This window comes from Eptesicus fuscus, chromosome 2, assembly GCF_027574615.1.
Source record: "Eptesicus fuscus isolate TK198812 chromosome 2, DD_ASM_mEF_20220401, whole genome shotgun sequence".
Taxonomy (NCBI): domain Eukaryota; kingdom Metazoa; phylum Chordata; class Mammalia; order Chiroptera; family Vespertilionidae; genus Eptesicus; species Eptesicus fuscus.
In genome coordinates, this window is record NC_072474.1 from 110,214,612 (window position 1) to 110,232,786 (window position 18,175).

Consider the following 18,175-nt stretch of genomic DNA (forward strand, 5'->3'; position numbering starts at 1 on the left):
TACCACTCAAAAATTAACTAGAAATGGATTAAAAACTTAAATGTAAGTTGCAAAACTGTAAAACCTATAGATGAAAACAGGAAAAAAAATCCTTGACATTGGTTTTGGCAACAAAAAAATTTTTTTTTAATATGGCGTGAAAAGCACAGCCACCAAAGCAAAAATAAACAAGTGGGACTACAGCATACTAAAAAGTTCCTGCACAGCAAAAGAAACAATCAACAAAATGAAAAGGGAACATATATAATGGGAGAAAATATTTGCAAACCATGTATCAGGTAGGGCATTAATATCCAAAATATATAAGGAACTCATATAACTCAATAGCAAAAAAAAAAAAAACCCACAAATAATCTGATGGAAAATGGGCAAACTATCAGAATAGACATTGTCCCAAAGAAGACATATAAACTGCCAACAAGCACATGAAAAGATGCTCAACATCACTAATTATCAGGGAAATGCAGATAAAAACCACAGTGTGATAGCACCTCGCACCTATCAGAATGGGTATTATCAAAAAGAGATAAGGAGTATTGGTGAGGCTGTGGAGACATGCGAATCCTTGTGCACTAGTGCAGCCACTATGGAAAACAGTATAACAACTCAAAAGCAACTCAAAACATTAAAGATAGAACCACCACATGACCCAGCCATTCCACTTCTGGTTATAGGTTCAAAGGAAATGAAAACAAAATATTGAAGAGATATCTGTACTTCCATATTCATAGCAGCATTATTCACAATAGCCCAGATGTGGAAACAATCTGAGTGTCTATTGACAGATGAATGGATAAAGAAAATGTGGTGTATACATACAGAGGAATACTAGTCAGTCATAAAAAGAAGAAAATCCTGTCATTTGTAACAAAATAGATGAGCCTTGAAGGCATTATACTAAGTGAAATGAATCAGACGGGAAGACAAATACTGTATGATATCACTTATATGTGGAATCTAAAAATATGGACTCATAAACACAGAAAGTAAAATGGTGGTTTTCAGGGGCTGGAGAGTGGGAAGAAGGGGGAGATATTGGTCAAATGGTCAAACTTACAGTTATAAGATGAATCTGTTTTGGGGATCTAATGAACAGCATGGTGTCTATAATGAACAATACTGTAGTATATACTTGAAAATTACTGAGAGTAAATCTTAAATGTTGCCACTATATACACAAAATGATAATTAGGGGGGTGGATGAAAGTGTTAATTAATCTGATTGTGGAAATCATTTCACAAGAACCAGGATTATAAATCCACAAGTGACTGTGTATCAAATCTTCACATTGTACCCCTTACACTTACACAATGTTATATGCCAATTATATTTCAGTAAAACTAGAAAAAAGACCCTGTAGTTGTGAGAAATGTACAATGGTGCAGCTGCTATGCAAAAACAGTATGACAATTCCTCCAAAAATTTCACACAGAATTACCATAACATTCAGAAATTCCACTTCTGGGTGTTTACCCAAAAGAAGTGAAAACAGGGACTCAAAAAGATATTTGAACAACAATGTTCACAGCAGCGCTTTTCACAACAGCCAAAAGCTGAAAGCAACCCAGGTATCTATCAACAAATGAATGGATAAACAAAATATGGTACATGCATACAATGGGATATTACTACACTGTCAAAAGGAACAAAATTTTCACACAAACTACAACATGGAAGAATCTTTTTTTAATTGAATGTATTGGTGTGACACCAGTTAACAAAATTATACAGGTTTCAGGTGTACAGTTCTACAACACACCATCTGTACACTGTATTGTGTGTTAACCACACCAAGACAAGTCTCTGTCCATCACCATTTATCCCCCTTGATACCCTCTTCCACTGGCCCCTACCTTTCTTCTCCCCCCAGAGCAATCACCACACTGTTGTCCCTGTCCATTAGCTCTTTTTCTTCTTTTCTCTTTTTGGCTCAATCCCTCCAACCACTCTCAGCTTCCCCCTGTCCTCCACCCCATGACAGCTGTCAGCCTGCTCTAACTATGAGTCTGTCTCTATTTTGCAGAAGAATCTTGAAGACCTTATGCTAAGACAAATGTATGTTTCTGCCTACATGATGTAACTAGAACAGTCAAAACTATAGAGACATGCCCTAACTGGTTTGGCTCAGTGGATAGAGCGTCAATCTGTGGACTGAAAGGTCCCAGGTTCGATTCTGGTCAAGGGCATGTACCTTGGTTGCGGGCACATCCCCAGTAGGAGGTGTGCAGGAGGAAGCTGATCAACGTTTCTCTCTCATAGACATTTCTAACTCTCTATCCCTCTCCCTTCCTCTCTGTAAAAATAAATAAAATATATTTTAAAATAAACTATAGAGACAGACAGTGGAATAATGATTTCCAAGTGCTGAGGGGAGGAGGAAGAGAGGAGTCAGTATTTAATGAGCAGAGTGTTAGCTGGGGAAGATGGGAAGTTCTGGAGATGGATGGTGGTATGATAGTTGTACAGTACTGTGATGTGCTTAATGCCACAGACCTATATGCTTAAAATTGTATATTTTATGTTATGTATACTTTACCATAATTAAAAATACTAAATAAAAAATATTGGAATGGAGAAAACATAGTGGTTTTCTTATTACTCTGCTAGGTGTTTTAGAGACAACATATTCATAACCCCACACGACTTTTATTTTACAAACAAGAAAATTGAGACTGAGGGCTCAGGTCCACATAGCCATAAAAATGGCTTAGGCAGGATTTGAACTGAGCTCTTTTTGCTTCCAAACACTTGAGTTCTCCCCTATATCCTGTGAGGTGAACTGTAACATTACTTCATCACAAAGGGCTGGACTTGATTATTAAGTCAAGTTGAAAATGTGTTTTGCCTGGAAATCATTAGGAAGAGGATAGGTAACCAGGACAGCCAAAATGAGACGTATCCTTGGCCTGCCGGGGAGATTTCACAACAGCAGGCTTTTCCTTCTCTAGCTGCATGCGGAGTGGCCCTGTGAGTGAGACAGGATGGGACCCTTAGGTGTTCGTGACTTCTGTTCTGTGGTTCCTCATCTCTTACTGTGAGGCTCCAGTTTTCCTCCCCAGAACTGCTCCTTCCATTGGCCATGCATCACCTTCCTTTGTCCTGTCACTATGACTTCTATAAGACCACACACCACATTGTTATGGCTATTTTTGTTGTTGTTAATCTTCCCCCAAGGTTATTTTTTCCATTAATTTTTGGAGAGGATGGAAAGGAGGAGGAGAGGCACAGAGAGAGAAACATTGATGTGAGAGAGACACATTGATTGGTTGCCTCTCACATGCACCTCGACCAAGGCCAGGGAGGTATGCGCCCTTGAGTGGGAATCAAACCTGAGACCCTTCAGTCCTCAGGCCAGTGCTCTAACCACTGAGTAAAATTGGCTAGGGTTGTTAAGGCTATTTACTTGCTTTTTCTCCACCAACATATAAACTCTGTATCACCAACATTTAAGACAAAGACTGGTCTACAATAGAGGCTCAACTAAGATTGAAAGAAGAAAAAATATTCATTCATCCACATTTATTTTTATCTATAGCTTTGGCTGCTTTATGTAAAGTGCTATGATGGCACAACAGTGATAAATATTGACATCTGTCAAACATATTGTAATGTTAAGTCCATATCGTCTTCCCAAAGACCCTTTTTGTGGTAGGTTGGACAGGGAGCTGATGTCCAGAGAAGTCAGGTAACTTCTTCATGGCAACCACACCAGGGCCAGACCAGAGATTTGAACCCAAGTCTTCAGTTTCGTGGATTCCTCTTAGAGAGCTGTCTGTTTAATACACTCAAAAGCTACCATAATGATATGGGCATGGGACCAACATTTGCCAAAATTCTCAAAGAAAGAGTAAACACCATACCTTGCTCTGGGATGGTGGGTTGCTCCAGGATTCTAAATCCACAAGAGACCGAGGATCTTTCATGAGAGCTCAGCGAGAAACTTGCTTTGGTACCAGACAGAAAAACAGATCCAAGTTCTCAGAGATTTCCAAATAGTTGTGCTAAAAATAATGTTCTTCTTTAGTCCCAAAGAGTCAGAGGCCCTGGAAGTCATTCATCAAGCGAGGCGCAGGCAGGGGTTGGTTAAAACTACGGTTTTGTTTGACATAAACCTGACGAGCCTGCATTGTTGACGAAGTTTACAGGCGCCTCCATTTCTGTGTGCTGTGGCCTCTTTTCCAGATTTGTTTACTTAATTTTTCCCCTCTTCATTTGTTTTCCACTGAGGGAATGTTTCAGGGGAAAAAAAATTACTCACTGGCTGGAAATTAGTCGTTAACTTAGAAAAAAAGAGTCACTTTCTATTTGAGAATTTTCAAGGTAGAGCCTTCAGATTCTGGACATGGGGTGGTGTCTTGGGGAATAACAAGGAGATTTGTCCATGTTCTGATAAATATGGCAGAAAAATGGTCCCTCGTTCTACATGCTGCAAAATTCAACAGAGTTATGAGTAGGGTACTGATGTTTTCTTTGTTTCCTGATAAATGGACAATTAATTGGGTATTCTCAGCAGCCTAATATGTCTTTGTTCTTGTAGAGAACTGACAGTAACAACTCAATGGTCAGAATGGTTCTTCAGATCCTATGACCACTTGTCTTTGATGCAATCAATTTCGTTGTTTCCTTCTGATAGGTACTTATATCTCCTTAGCAACAGCACTATGTAATCCATGATGTCATTTATGGAAATGAAGTGACTGAAAAATCTTGCTTTCATCTTACTTTCTCCATCATTATTCTCAAGCAACTGAGAATTCTAATAGTTAGGGAAGTGCACTCTGACCACGAATTTGACCAAGAAGCTCAGTGGACTTCGCATTCCCATAAGCTTCATTTTGCCTTTGCTATCCACCCTCCCATCCCGAGGAAACTGCCTTTTGAATTTGTTGGCCGTTCAAAATTTTAGTGCCATCATAGGGTGGTAAAAGCATAAACAAAGAAGTGAGGCACAGGTTTTTACTAAACTAGCATAAGATCTTTTTTTTTTCTTAATTAAATAAAATTGACATTGTAACATCAAAAAAGTTGAAGTTGTACAGAGTACCACCTTGAAAAAAATTATATATTGTAATATGATTGGCATTGTAGTGTTTTTTTTTTTATCACATTTCACAATTAGAGTGCAATATTATTATCTATATTCATTATACTGTACATTAGGTCCCTATGGCTTAGTCACTACTCATTACAAGTTAGTATCCTTAAACACCATCCACTTTATCCTTGTGTCCTCATCCCATGGTAAGCTACAGATTGTGGACTTAATCTCTGTTTTTTTTTTTCTCATCTTCTAAATAAAACTTGTTATTTTTTTATTATTTCTAGGTTTCCTCACAATTCTTAATAGTCTCTAACAAAGCGCTTGTGCCAGATGGGATAGAATTTAAGAAAATGGTTTCAGCCACTTCTATGCATATAATCATAGAAGTCTCCTGGAAGGAGATTTTTGTTGTTATTGAGAGAAGTCACACCAATGGCTTTTCGTGCTGTACATCAAAGGAGGAACTTGGGAGTGGCTCCATGAAGGTTCTTCCTCTCAGGTACCCTTGGCTAGAGAGGGGTTGAGATTATTTGCTTTTAAAGCATCTAAAACCTTTGGAACAAAAGGAACCAGGGTTCAACTTTTTCTCTCCATGATGTAAATGCAGGGAAATTAGTAATAGACAGTAGGATTGGCCTGTTTCAAAGCCCACTGTGAAGTAAAACACTATAGAGCACAGGATGGAAATGACCAGGAGGTAAATGGGAATCTGGGTAAAGAGACCTAACGGAATCTGGAACGGCCAGCTTGGGTACATATATGAATGAGGCTGAAACTAACTGCTTTCAGTTATTCTGTCATAGCAGCTATCCTTTGCAGGATGGTTGAACACATGCTGGTGAATTGAAAGTCATTATATTAGTAGTGGGGTAATAAGAGATTAATCCTGGGGTCATGGAGAGCATCCCCTAGCAATGGAAAGGCATCTACTGGAATGTGCATGAGTAGTGTCACCATTTGGTGGCAGCTAAAGCCACAGGAAGAGTAAGCAATGAAAGGTTTTGCTTTCAACTTTCTACCTGAAAGCCTCTACTGACCCTGGAAGTATATTCAACCAGAGAGAGCCAGCATTTAAAGATCTGGGGCACACAGCAGGCATGGCAGCCAGGAGAGAACCATGCAAAGAGCACCTATTAAGTAAAAGTACTTTGGTCATGTTTTTCTAATTCTCCTAATCCCTGATCTGACTCTAGCCATGCATAAAGTGATAGGAGAGGCAGGATTGGGGGAAGATTGAAAAAGCATAGCATATCCTGAGCTAAAGAAGTGCAAAGGAAACAGGCTTTATATTGGATGTAAAATTGAAGTTTTGACTTATATTTATCTTTTTCAATATCGGAAAATAAGTCACAATTGACTAGTAAGATTGGTTATGTAACTGAAAATGACCAGAAAGTTAAGGAATTTGCCTGAGATGTCATGAAAGGGTAGGAAAGAAAGACCCAACAGAATTTGACTAGAAGAATCGATAGGAGAAAAATGAGATTGTTTCTTATTTATACCCTATTAAGGACAGATGAGACACCATTTGATAAAATCAGTAAACTCTGGAGAGTGTTCTAAGGAAAAGTAAAGGGTGTTATGAGAGTGTTTAGCGGGGAGACTTAGTTGAGATTAGGATTCAAGTTTGCCTAAAGAAATGACATCTGACCTGAAATAGGAAACAGGAGTAGGCTGTTAACCAGGAAGAGTGGTGGGAAAACACCTTCAGGCTGAGGAAATGCCATATGCAAAGGCCCTTTGGTAGAATGATTTTGAAAGAAAGTCATTCATTGAAAGGAGCAAAAGAAAACATGTGCCTGCAAGGAAGATGTGCCTGAACCAGGCAGGCAAGACTCTTCTGGCCATGGGAGGTTCTGATTTTGATCCTGTGGGTAGTAGTGATACCACTGTAATTAACTAACTTATTAATTAATTAACAGGAAAGGAGCCAAGGAAAGACCAAATAATATAGGCAGAAAGCTGCAGTTTAACACTCCTCAGGTCTGTCCCTTGAAGATCATGGGGGAAGAGACTGGACAAAGAAAGAATAGACACATGCCCAGAAAAGTCTAAATGACATAAAGAGGGTGCTTGTTTGTCAGTCATACCTGGGAATAGGTCATTGGCCAGAATAGGCATAGCCACTGCAAGGGCTTGAAATCTGAGATACATAAGTTTCTAAACAAATGGAGTTTCCTTTCTTGGCCTTCTTGATCTATTGGGACTCTTATTGCAGGAGGTGTACTAATGAATTACAACTAGCCTGATGCTCTGCTGGACTCAGCTTCACCATGGAATGGAAATTCTGGACACTGGCTTTGCTTTCAGCTCTGCTGGATCCCAGCTGCACTTTTTCCAGGCCTGGCTTAAGGGAAATGGGCCTTTATAAACTGAGGGACATAACTACACAAATAAAAATCACTCATTCTCCCGTGCCAGTGTAAGAAAATTCTTTTTCTCAAGTTATTGTAAGCACCCCATTCCCACTAACAACAGAGAGATTCCACCTGTGCAATTCTTCAATAACAGAAGGACCCCCTGAAAAGCTGTGAGTGGGATGTTATGAGACATATTGTCATCTCCCCCTCAACCCTAGTTCGCTTACAATAATGAAGATGATATAAGTAGAGGTGATGCATGTTTTCACTTTCCTGGCTTTTAAAGGTGAGTTCAATAAGATATAAAGACTCAGTTTGGTTTCTGAACAGAATCTGCTCTCATTGTAGGGCAAGATGTGAGTCCTTATGACAAAAGGAGCTGGTGTATTTTTAAAAAAGAAAATTCACCCATTCATCAAATGAACAAATGTCCTGTTTCCCTACTATGTGCCAGACCCTGGCCAGGCCCTGGAGATAAGGAGTTCAAAGAGGAAGACAGTCTCCTCAGGCACATGGAGCTCTCATGCCAGGGGGAATTTCACATCCTTAGGGAAAGAGGAAACCTCAGAGGTCATCAGTCTGATTTTCCATTTTGTAGATGGAAAAACAGGTTCCATTGAGAAATGATTTGCCCAAAGGCCACTTTTATACACAACGCCATAATTAGATCTTGGGTCTCTTCTATTATTTCCAAGATTCTTCGGCAGAGCAGAGCCTCTCACCAAGACCTGATTCCTAACTTCACATGGAGAAGACACTACACTATCTTTTTAAAGACAAAAATTATTGTGGATAATTGGGAATTAGCAGTATAGTATTATCTCAGATCATGATATTTGATCCTCATCTTTATGCCCAAAACATCACTTCTAGAATTGTAACTCATAAGAAAATTTTTTAAAATTACAAACATATTTGCTATCTCTCAATGCCAAACATTTCTCAGGAAAATGTTGAGAGATCAAATGGATGCCTTGGTCCCATGAACCCACCACCCAGCTTAACAGTCACCCATGGGGAATCCTGTCTCATGGACACACCCATTCACTTGTCCTCCCTTTGCCTCCAAATCCCATACATGGCATCATTTATTCCATAACTATTTTGGGAAAACGTAGACATTTTTATCATCTTGGGTAATATAACAGATTGACACCATGCATCTCCATCAGCCCTTGAGGCCTTTTAACCAAAAATGAGCATACTTTAGATCAGTAAAAAATGTCTTAAAAGCTCTTTAACACAAACGGCTATATTTTATACTAAATGTTTTAAATGTAATTTTGTGTAGCCGTCAAGATTTTTCAGTGAAGTTTTCAGAGACCAGGGGGAGTTCTCCGATGGCTTGTTATAGAAATTCCAGGAAGACTTGGATTCTGGGAAAGAAGATTGCAGAGAGGTCTTCAATGTTACGACACATGAAGATGGATGGGGCTGGGGCCAGGTGTTTCAGTTGTTGGTTCTCACTGACAAAACCTGCCATACCATCAAGATTCTTTAGGAAACACTCTAGTGGGGCTATCTTTAAAATGTTAGGTAATCCTGGAGTCTTGGAATTGGAAAGCTAACAGCAACATTTTCCTGAGAAATGTTTGGCATTGAGAGATAGCTTTATTTTGTGTGTGTGTGTGTGTGTGTGTGTGTGTGTGTTGTGTGTGTGTTTTAAATTGAGATATAATTGACATATAACATTACATTAATTTCTGGTGTACAATCTCTTGGGTTGCATTTACACTGCCCACCACTGTATGACAACAAAATCCAGGGGAGAGTAAGCTCTACAATGGTCAGGCACCTTTAGTCTCTGGAACACAGACAGTGCCATGGAATGTCTGATTGGGAAGTAACTTCAGAGTTTGGTGAAGCCAGCCTCCACTGATGCTTGACCATAGACGTGTGTTTTGTGGAGAGAACATCAAAGCTTGTTCCCAGCAGTATTGCCAATTGTGCTGTCTCTGGGTTGGATGGCTCCAAATTCCCTACACACTCTCAGCCAGGGGTTAAGCCCTGTTCATTAGTAATTTCACAGAACTAGTTTTGTGCTGGGAACGTTAAGATGCTCAACCCCCCTTGTCAGATTGAATATAGGTGATGAGACACACTGCCTGGGTTGAAGTTATCTCTTTATCTCCCTGGGTAGATAGCTCAGGAGGACATGAGAGGCAGCTTTGTGTTGGGACAGAACTATCACCCCCCTGGTGTGACCAGGGCTCAAGGACACCAGAGGCCCTTAGTCACCAGGCTTTTCTTCTAAGGGGTCTTTGAAGAGTGGGACTTTCTTATAAAGCTTTCCAAGAGTCCTTGCTCGAGGATCAAAGAGTCACATGACCAGGGAGGAGGTAGCATCCATTTATATCTCTTCCACACCCAAGATGTCAACCCTGCTAGTCCTCCCCTCAAGGCTCTGCACTGGCTCGGACCTACTGGTGACATTTGCCCTGGTCATTTGCTGTGGTTTGAACTTCCTTTGCTTCTTAGTCTGTCTAGAACCTCCCACTTATCCAGGTCGAGCTGAATACCAGCTCTGCTAACTCAAGGTGGTTTATTCATCCCACGCAGGTTTATCCAGAATCCCCCTGTCCCAGGTACTGGCCATGCATTAGACAAGACCATTCTGGTCCTCACACACACTTCATTTTCTAGGAGCACTCTGATTTTAGGTGTTGTTGCTCTCTTTCAACCTGTATGATCTTTCTTCCTGTTTCTTCACTTGGTTCAACCCCACACTCATTTTTTAAAATCACCATTAATCTTCAATTATGTGCCCAGGCATTGGTCAACACCTTTGAGCAGACTCGATGAGGCCTCAGAGTCTGCAGTGGGCTAGAGAGCTACACAACAGTCAGGATTTTCACTATTATTGGTTTTATTTTATACATGGAAAAAAAATGGAGGCACAAGTAGTATCTTGTCTGAGACCACACAGTCTTAGACTCTTAACCACTACATGTTATGACCTCTTTTCAGTAACTATACACATTAAGGACAGCAAGTGTTACAGTAAAAAAGAAGAGGGGTTGGAGACAGACACTAAAAAGAGGGACCTAATTTAATTTGAGGGATTAGGGAAGGCCATTCAAAGGAAGGGACATTTAAGACGATTCCTGAGGATGACTTAGCCAGGTGAAGACAGAAGAAGAGCCATGTAAAGTCCTGGGGCAGGAGAGGGCATTGGGAATGCTAGAAAATGAAAGGAAGGTGGGTTGGCATTTATATGACAAGGTGACCTACATAGCAGAGGTGGTCAGAGAAATAGGCAAGGTGGGGTCATTTCAGGGCTTTGAAGAGTGTAGATCTTATCTTAAGAGCAATGGGAAGGGAACCATCATCTTCCTTATGATTGAAATGGTGTTCTGGCTGCTGTGCGGAGAGTGGATTAGAGAGGGGTGGAGAGGCTGATGCACCCAAGCAGACAAGAGATGATCATGGCTGGCTACTGTGGTGTCAGGAGATAAAGAGAGACATGGAGAGATTTTGAACATATTTTTGTTTAAGTTCTGATGGATCAGACATAGTTTCCTCCGGGAAGCTGCTTCTGTTCTCATCAACACCAGCCAGCTCCATAGCACCTTCTCTCTGTTCCCGTGGCTCCCCACCCTATTATCTCACGGGTGATGATCTCCATTTATTTCATCTGCTAACTTCCTGGACTGTGAGCTATCTGTTGTTCATTGTTTTGCTCACTGCTGTACCCTATCACTAGAACAGTGCCTGCCCTTTGGTAGGTACTTGATAGATGTTTTAAAATTTTATTGAATTGGTCATCGTGCCAGTCACTGTGCAAAGTATTATGTGCATCCTCTTGTGTACTGCACTCAACAACTTCATATGAGGTTTCATCTTCATTTCACAGATGAAGAAACAAAGGCATGAAGGGCCAGTTGCCTTTATCTCACTCATATAACTATAAAGTGTGAAAGCCGTGGCTTGATCCAGTTCCAAACATTTTCATCATCCCCAAAGAAAACCCTGTACCCATTAATCAGTCACTCCCCATTCCTCACTCCTACCGCCAAACCTTGGCAACCAGCAACCTGCTTTCTGCTGGTGACAAAAGACCTTGGGTGTTCTGTCTGCACCTCTCACCAGCTTGCACATTGGAGGAGCAGGGCCTTGGTGTGGATTATCACTGAATTTAAAATCCTGGCACAATGCAAGCAGCCAGCAAGTAGGTGTTCAGGGAACTCCACCAAACTGAATCAGGCAGCAGAGACATACAATGGAATACTATTCCGCCATACAAACAAACAGGATACTGATACAAATTACAGCACTCATGAACATCAAAAGCATTATTCTGAATGAAGGAAGCCAGACACAAAAGGCCACATATTGAATGAATCCATTTGTGTGAAAGATCCACATTGGGTAAATTCATAGACACAAAGCAGGTTGATAGTTGCCAAGGCTTGGCGGTGGGAGTGAGGAATGGGAGTGACTGCTTAATGGGTATGGGATTTTATTTTGGGGGCGATGAAAATGTTTTGGAACTTGATGGAGGTGGTGGTTGGTCAAAATTGTTAATGTACTAAATGCCACTGGAGTATTCACTTTAACGTGGTGAGTTTTCTGTTATGCGAGTTTCACCTCAATAAAAAATAAAGCATTGGAATCAAATGCACTAGGTTCACAGTAGTGGCTGAGGAGAAAGAAAAGGAAACCTATAATTTTTTTTATCTTTAAATAAATAAAGAAAGAAATAACTATTTTAAAAATTTATAAAAGATCGGAAGCAAAAAATCCAGACCTACCATTACTTGGATTATCGCTAGAAATTTTTTGTATAGAGAAAGCTAGCTAAAATAGAACAGGGTATAAGCAGTGAGTGTGAAGGCCAAGTTGGCCAAATTTCAGCCTAATTCTCTTTCCATTAAAGCCTGTGACATTAAAAGGAGGGACATCAAAGACATGGAACCAGATGTGTTGTGTTGTGGCCACACTTCCTATCTTAGAATGAAGGCCATGTCAATGTGACCTCTAACAAGCTGCAGATACCAGCTTTCCATAATTAGTCTCTCTTCCCTCAGATGGAGAAGGAGTCGTCTGAGATACCAGGGCCCATCAGGGTGGAGGGCTGAGTCTTCCCAGTTGAGTTTGAATTGAATGTCATGGAAAGAGCTGGTTCCTTGATGGAGTCATTGCCCAGGCTTACAGGGAAGTGGAGCTCAGGCACCAACACTTACTGAGAGGCCCTGGACCCGCCCTGGGTCTCACCACTGTGCACGTCAACATGGCTAACTCTCAGAATCACCTTTTTGGTGGGTGTTTTGTAGCTGAGAAAATGGAGGCTCAGGTGAGGAACATGCCCAAGGTCACAGAGGGACCAAGACAGAGCTGGGATTCCACCCTGGTCTGCCTGGTGCCAGAGCCTGTGTTCACTGCGGTGCCTCCAACCCAAGAATAGATCCCAGCACATAGAATGTGCTGGGGAAGCACTTGCTCAATGGATAAATGAATGTAGCAAAATAAAATAATTTTTAATGGCTTAGTAGTTGGATAAAGAGGTACAGAATTCAAACTAGGTAGGAGACAGGCATGTTCACAGGCTATTTGTGCAAATACAAAGTGACATGATCTTTTAGGAGTAAAAATTTTATATCAACAAATATGTATGAAGAGTCTGAAAATTGCACTACCCTTTGTCTCAATACTTCCACTCTTATAATTTAATTTGAAGAAAGTAAAAAAAAAAAATGTAGGCAAAGCCATATGTACAATGATGATGATCACAACATAACCTACCATTTTTTGCCGTTATAAATGATTTGTTAAGTCAATGGCACATCAACTAAAGGACTACTTTGCAGCCATTACAATTTATATTCTGTAAGAACATTTAATGGCAAAGGCAAATGTCTATAATATATTAAAGAAAAAAGTAGGTTATCAAACAATGTCTCTAGTGTTGGAACATTCATTCTGGCTTAAATATTATATATCTATATATCAAAAAGATGAGAAGCCTTAATACCAAGATATTAATGTGGCTCTTTCACCATATGAAGGGTGATGGATCATTTTCATTTCTATTGTTTTTTTTAATTTTCTGCAAGGGACAATAAGCATATATCTTTTGGTTTTGAAAAGTCAATAAATGCTAAAAAAAAAACAACCAAACCCTCCACTCTACCCACCCAATGGAAAATATCCTGTGTAAATGAAAAAAAAAATCCTTTTACTCAAAGAATAAAACATTGGTAATATAAGAGATTATTTGTGGATATTTATCTCAGTGTATGTCCTCTTTCTCCTCTTTGCTTTTCTTTCTTTTCTTTTCTTTTTTTTTTTTTTGCTTTGCTCTCTTTCTTTCTTTTTTTGCTCTTTAATGTATAGTTTAAGCTCCTCTTCCTGGTGCCAGATTTACACATTTGGTTACTGTCCCGAATTTTCTTCTCCTCAACCTTCTCATTAAAGAATTTGAAAGCAAAGAGTCTTAGATTTTAGACATCTGGGAATGGCCAAGTCTTTGGATTTGTTTTGTGAAAAGATGTATTTGTTCAATTGAGCAAGTGTGAAACAAATGCTTTCAGCATGTCTATTAATCTTAGTGGCCTGAGTGATGTCAGGGTATGCTCGTTCATGTTTTATGATGTTTGGTTCCATAAAAATATGTTTGGTTTCAAGGCATTGGCCCCTGTTCTCTGTTGACGGGGAACGAATTTGGAGTATGGACGGCATCTTGGTTTTTTCCCAAACCTGGTTTGGTTTTGAATCATTAACTGGAACTCTGTGATGGTTATGACTAACACATTTTGTAAGTTCATAAAAACATTTATTTTAATCAAAATCCCCAATAGAACAGCACTAGAACCAGAATGTCCAACACCATATTTTGCCAAAATACTCCTGCTGGAGGATGTTAGGGATAGATTTGGATGCCTGTTGCTGTTTATCACACTGAGGTCCCAGATTCTAAAAGGTAAAGGAGGTAAAACAAAGGGATTTTCTAGTAGAGTAAGGGAACTGAAGCCTGATTTATAATAGCTGAGATGCAGGTGGAATTCTCTTCAGGTTACAGCAAAGTTGAGGTTAATAATGCACATAAAGGCATAAAATTTGTTGGTACTCCCAAGAATCATGTTAGAAATTTCTTCATCTTCAATCAGCTTCAAAATTAGGAGATGGGACAAAGCTAAGTTACAATGTTGAGTGAAAATGTCCCAACACACAAATATGGCATAGGATTTTGTAAGGAGAAAAACAAAAATAAAAAGAAAACATTCTACATTTTAAAAAAAGAACAGAGAGAAATAGAATTAAATGTTTTTTATGATCATAAAAATAGTTGTTGCTCTCTACCTTTCTCTATTTTCTGAAATTTTAATAGCCATGCACTTGTTTTATAATAAAGGACTTATTCATTAATCCAACATGCAGGTGCCAATCAGTAAGGCTAGAGATTAAAAAATGATGTAGCTTCTTCTGTGCCATGAAGAAACTTTTAGCACTCCTGGGGAGAGAGACAAATAGTTAAGAAGTGAATGGTTGCCATGGGGGAAGTACATTTGAGGTCAGAGTGTGAATAAAAAAAAGCAGTGGCCATTATATTTGTCTGCAGAGTCAAAATTTAAAAATAATTAAGCACACATGATGACAATAACAAGGTCCTGTGTGCCTGAAAGAATATCATCTCTTGGAGTCTAGGTTGTTCTGTTTCGTTTTGTTTCGTTTCATTCGAGGATGGGGCCTAAGACTGAAGATGATTCATTTTTTAGGGGTTGAGTAAGGAGCACAGGAATTAAGGCTTTGCAACTTGTCAGTTTTAGAAAGGTAACCAATCAGTCTCTGAATCCTGTCTCCCTCTATGGCAGCTCTAACTTTACCGACACATTCCTTGAGTTCTATGATATTTATGTGCTATTACCTCGCTGCCTCAGATCACGTGTTTCAGGTAATCTTCCTCTGTAATTTTAACTATAGCTGACAGGAATCCATTTCAGCAGGAAGTTAAGTGATAAAGAGCTCAACAAATTGGTTAGAAAAGAGAAGAGGGATCTGGACTACGTCTCCAGGGGCTTTCCAAAGAGATGTTGCATTCACTTGGACTTAGAGTTGTTTATTTTGGCTGTTGAGATGTCTTTTTGGGGTGTTTGTTCATTTTCAGTGTTCCATCCATGTTGTAAGTGGTTGAATTTGCTCACATGGGTTATCTTCGGGCTAAAGGCGTGTTCTTCACTTCTTACACAAACATTTATTTAGTATCTACTATGTGCCCAGCCTGTTCAGAGCTGGAGGGGTAACAGTCAGCAGCAGGCAAGATCCTACCTTCATGGAGAGATTGATAATAAACATGTAGACAAATAAATAACTAAGGAAATCAGTGCTGAAATGCTATGAAAGTGATGGTGATGGAGGGGTTGTATGCATAGGGCTGCCTCCTCTTATTGTAAATGCCCAGCGCTGCTGCTGTTTAGTGTGATCCTTTTTTGGTATGTCTGGGTAGGGTGGACATCTGGGCTTTGGAGTCAGAGCTACCTGGGTCCTCTCACAGGCCTGGTGCCCCCCAGCACTGCTGTGTGACCTCAAGAGAGTCACATCACTAATCTGAACCTCCATTGTCTCATCTTCTGTTTTGCAGGTAAGCATGCCCCCTGCCAGATTTGTTGTGAAGATGAAATGAGTTCAGGTGGGTGAAGTATGAGGAACATTTTAGGTATTCAAAACTGAGGAGAGTTGGTACATGATTATTTTTAATGCTATCTCTGATTCCTATTGCTGGCTCTGTGGGGATTGCTGTGATTCTAAATATAATAGTCTCCTCCTCCTGTATTATCTCTGGAAAAGTAGATCTGCAGGTATACTGTGTCTTTTCAAGTTGTCTTTTAGCTTTATTTACTTCCCAGGCATGGTAAGCTGAATAATGTCCACAACCTAACCGCCAGGATCTGTGAATATGTTACCTTACACGGCAAAGGGGCTTTGCAGATGTGATGAAGGCAAAGATCCTTAGATAAGGAGACTTTCCTGGCTTATCCAGGTGGCACACTGATCTTATAAGAGGGAGACAGGAGGGTCAGAATTACTGGGAGAAAGCGATGTGAGGTTGGAAGCAGAGGGAAACAGAACCAGAGAGAGAAAATGCTATCTGATGGCTTTGTATGGAGGGATGGTCCATGAAACAAGAAATGTAGGCAGCCTTTACAAAATAGAAAAGGCAAGGAAACAGCTTCCCCAAGGGAACCCAGCCCTGTGCACCCATTTTAGGCTTTGGACCTCCAGAACTGTAGGATTAGAACTGTGTTGTGTTATTTGTGGTTATTTGTTAAAGCAGTGATAAGAAACTAATACAGGTGAAACCAGGAGACCCTGCCTGAGTCCTAGGTGACAGTAAGAATGAGAGTAGGGGGAATCTCTGGGGCTGATTAACAGTGATTCCTTATGGGGGACATATGTAATTCTTTCAACAGGAATGATTTAAAAATTAAAACAACAACAACAAACAACAAACAAAAACCTCAATGATTTCTGGGTTTGCAGCCCAACTCTCTTACCTACTAATTGTTGATTTTGAGAAAATGACAATCTCGCTGTGCCTCAGTGTGTCTTCTATAAAATGGGATGAAAGTTAGCATACATTTAGGATATACAGGCTGTCCCCCCAAAAAGTATACATATTGTAACAGTTGATAGCTCAGTTTTGAAAATGAAATGTATTTCAGTAAACACCGCCTTTATAATTATTCAAAGTGGGTATATAAATATTTTGGGGACACCCTATATATTAAAAAATTGGCATGTGGTAAGTGCTCAAGAAATGAAAATTGTCATTAATAGATATGAGTTCTTGCTGAAATGAATTACTGTCTCCCTGGAATAATGTAAAATGAGTGAATTGTTGCCATCAACGTGCTGGTAGAAATTTACCAGGTAGTGGCGGAGGGATATCAAAGGATTAGTTTAGTTAGTGTACATGTTCATTTCCACAGAGACTTTCCTTCCATGGGGGCCAATGGCCGTTTCTTTCCCTTCCTGTTCACATGTGGGAAAAGAGATGTAAATTGGGAGACAGGCATGGATGCTTTTCACAACTCTGGTTTGTCTCTTGGTTATAATTCAAAATTGACGTTGAAGCTGTAGCAGGCAAATAGATGGCATCCTTTGAACTTTTTGCAGCTCTGTTTGTCCCTAGTAGACCACAAGCTAACTTGTTTCTGCTTTGCTAAAAGTTATTCCCATGATAAATTCTGGAAACCCGGGAAAAGGCATGTTCACATGAAATAATTGTGAATCCTATAAGTCTATCTGGTTAGGGCAATTCTGTTCTCTAATATAACTTTACATTTGAAAACCAGATTCTACGAATTTGGCCTAAGAAAATAGTTTTTAATTCAATAAAAATGTCTACATTCAAAGATGTTTTAAAAAATGGAATACACCAAAAAGTTAGACAATAGGGGAATTGTTAAATACATTACAGAACTGTCACTCAGTGGTTATAATTACTTTACTATAATAAGGGAAATATTTTTAATATACTTTTAAGAGAAAAACTGAGAGACAAAATTGTGTTTGGTGTAAACATAATGTTTATAATGATTATCACTCACATGTTAACAGCCCAGCAGAAAGTATACCAAAATACTGACATCCATTATGTTAAGATGGTGAAATTATGAATTTTTTCCTCTTTATTTTCCAAATATTTTGTGATATACTATTGTTATTTATATATCTAAGGAAAAAGAGTTTAAAAAACATAAAGCAATAAGCCAAAGATTCCAAATAGTGTGGAAAAGGTCCAAGAAAATTATGAATGCACACAGTTACAACTTA

At 39.5% G+C, this 18,175-nt stretch overlaps 1 protein-coding gene across 2 annotated transcripts in view; it reads right to left on the reverse strand.

Moving 5' to 3' along the window:
- C1QTNF7 (C1q and TNF related 7) overlaps positions 1–18,175 on the reverse strand; it is a 94,406-nt gene that overhangs the window by 16,782 nt on the left and 59,449 nt on the right. The window contains exon 1 of one of the 2 annotated variants that reach the window (XM_008150871.3): positions 3,862–3,961. The exons of the other annotated variant lie outside the window; for it this stretch is intronic. The gene's annotated coding sequence lies outside the window, so the exon portion shown is untranslated. Of the gene's footprint in view, positions 1–3,861; positions 3,962–18,175 lie in introns of those variants that run through there. 2 annotated transcript variants of the gene reach the window in all.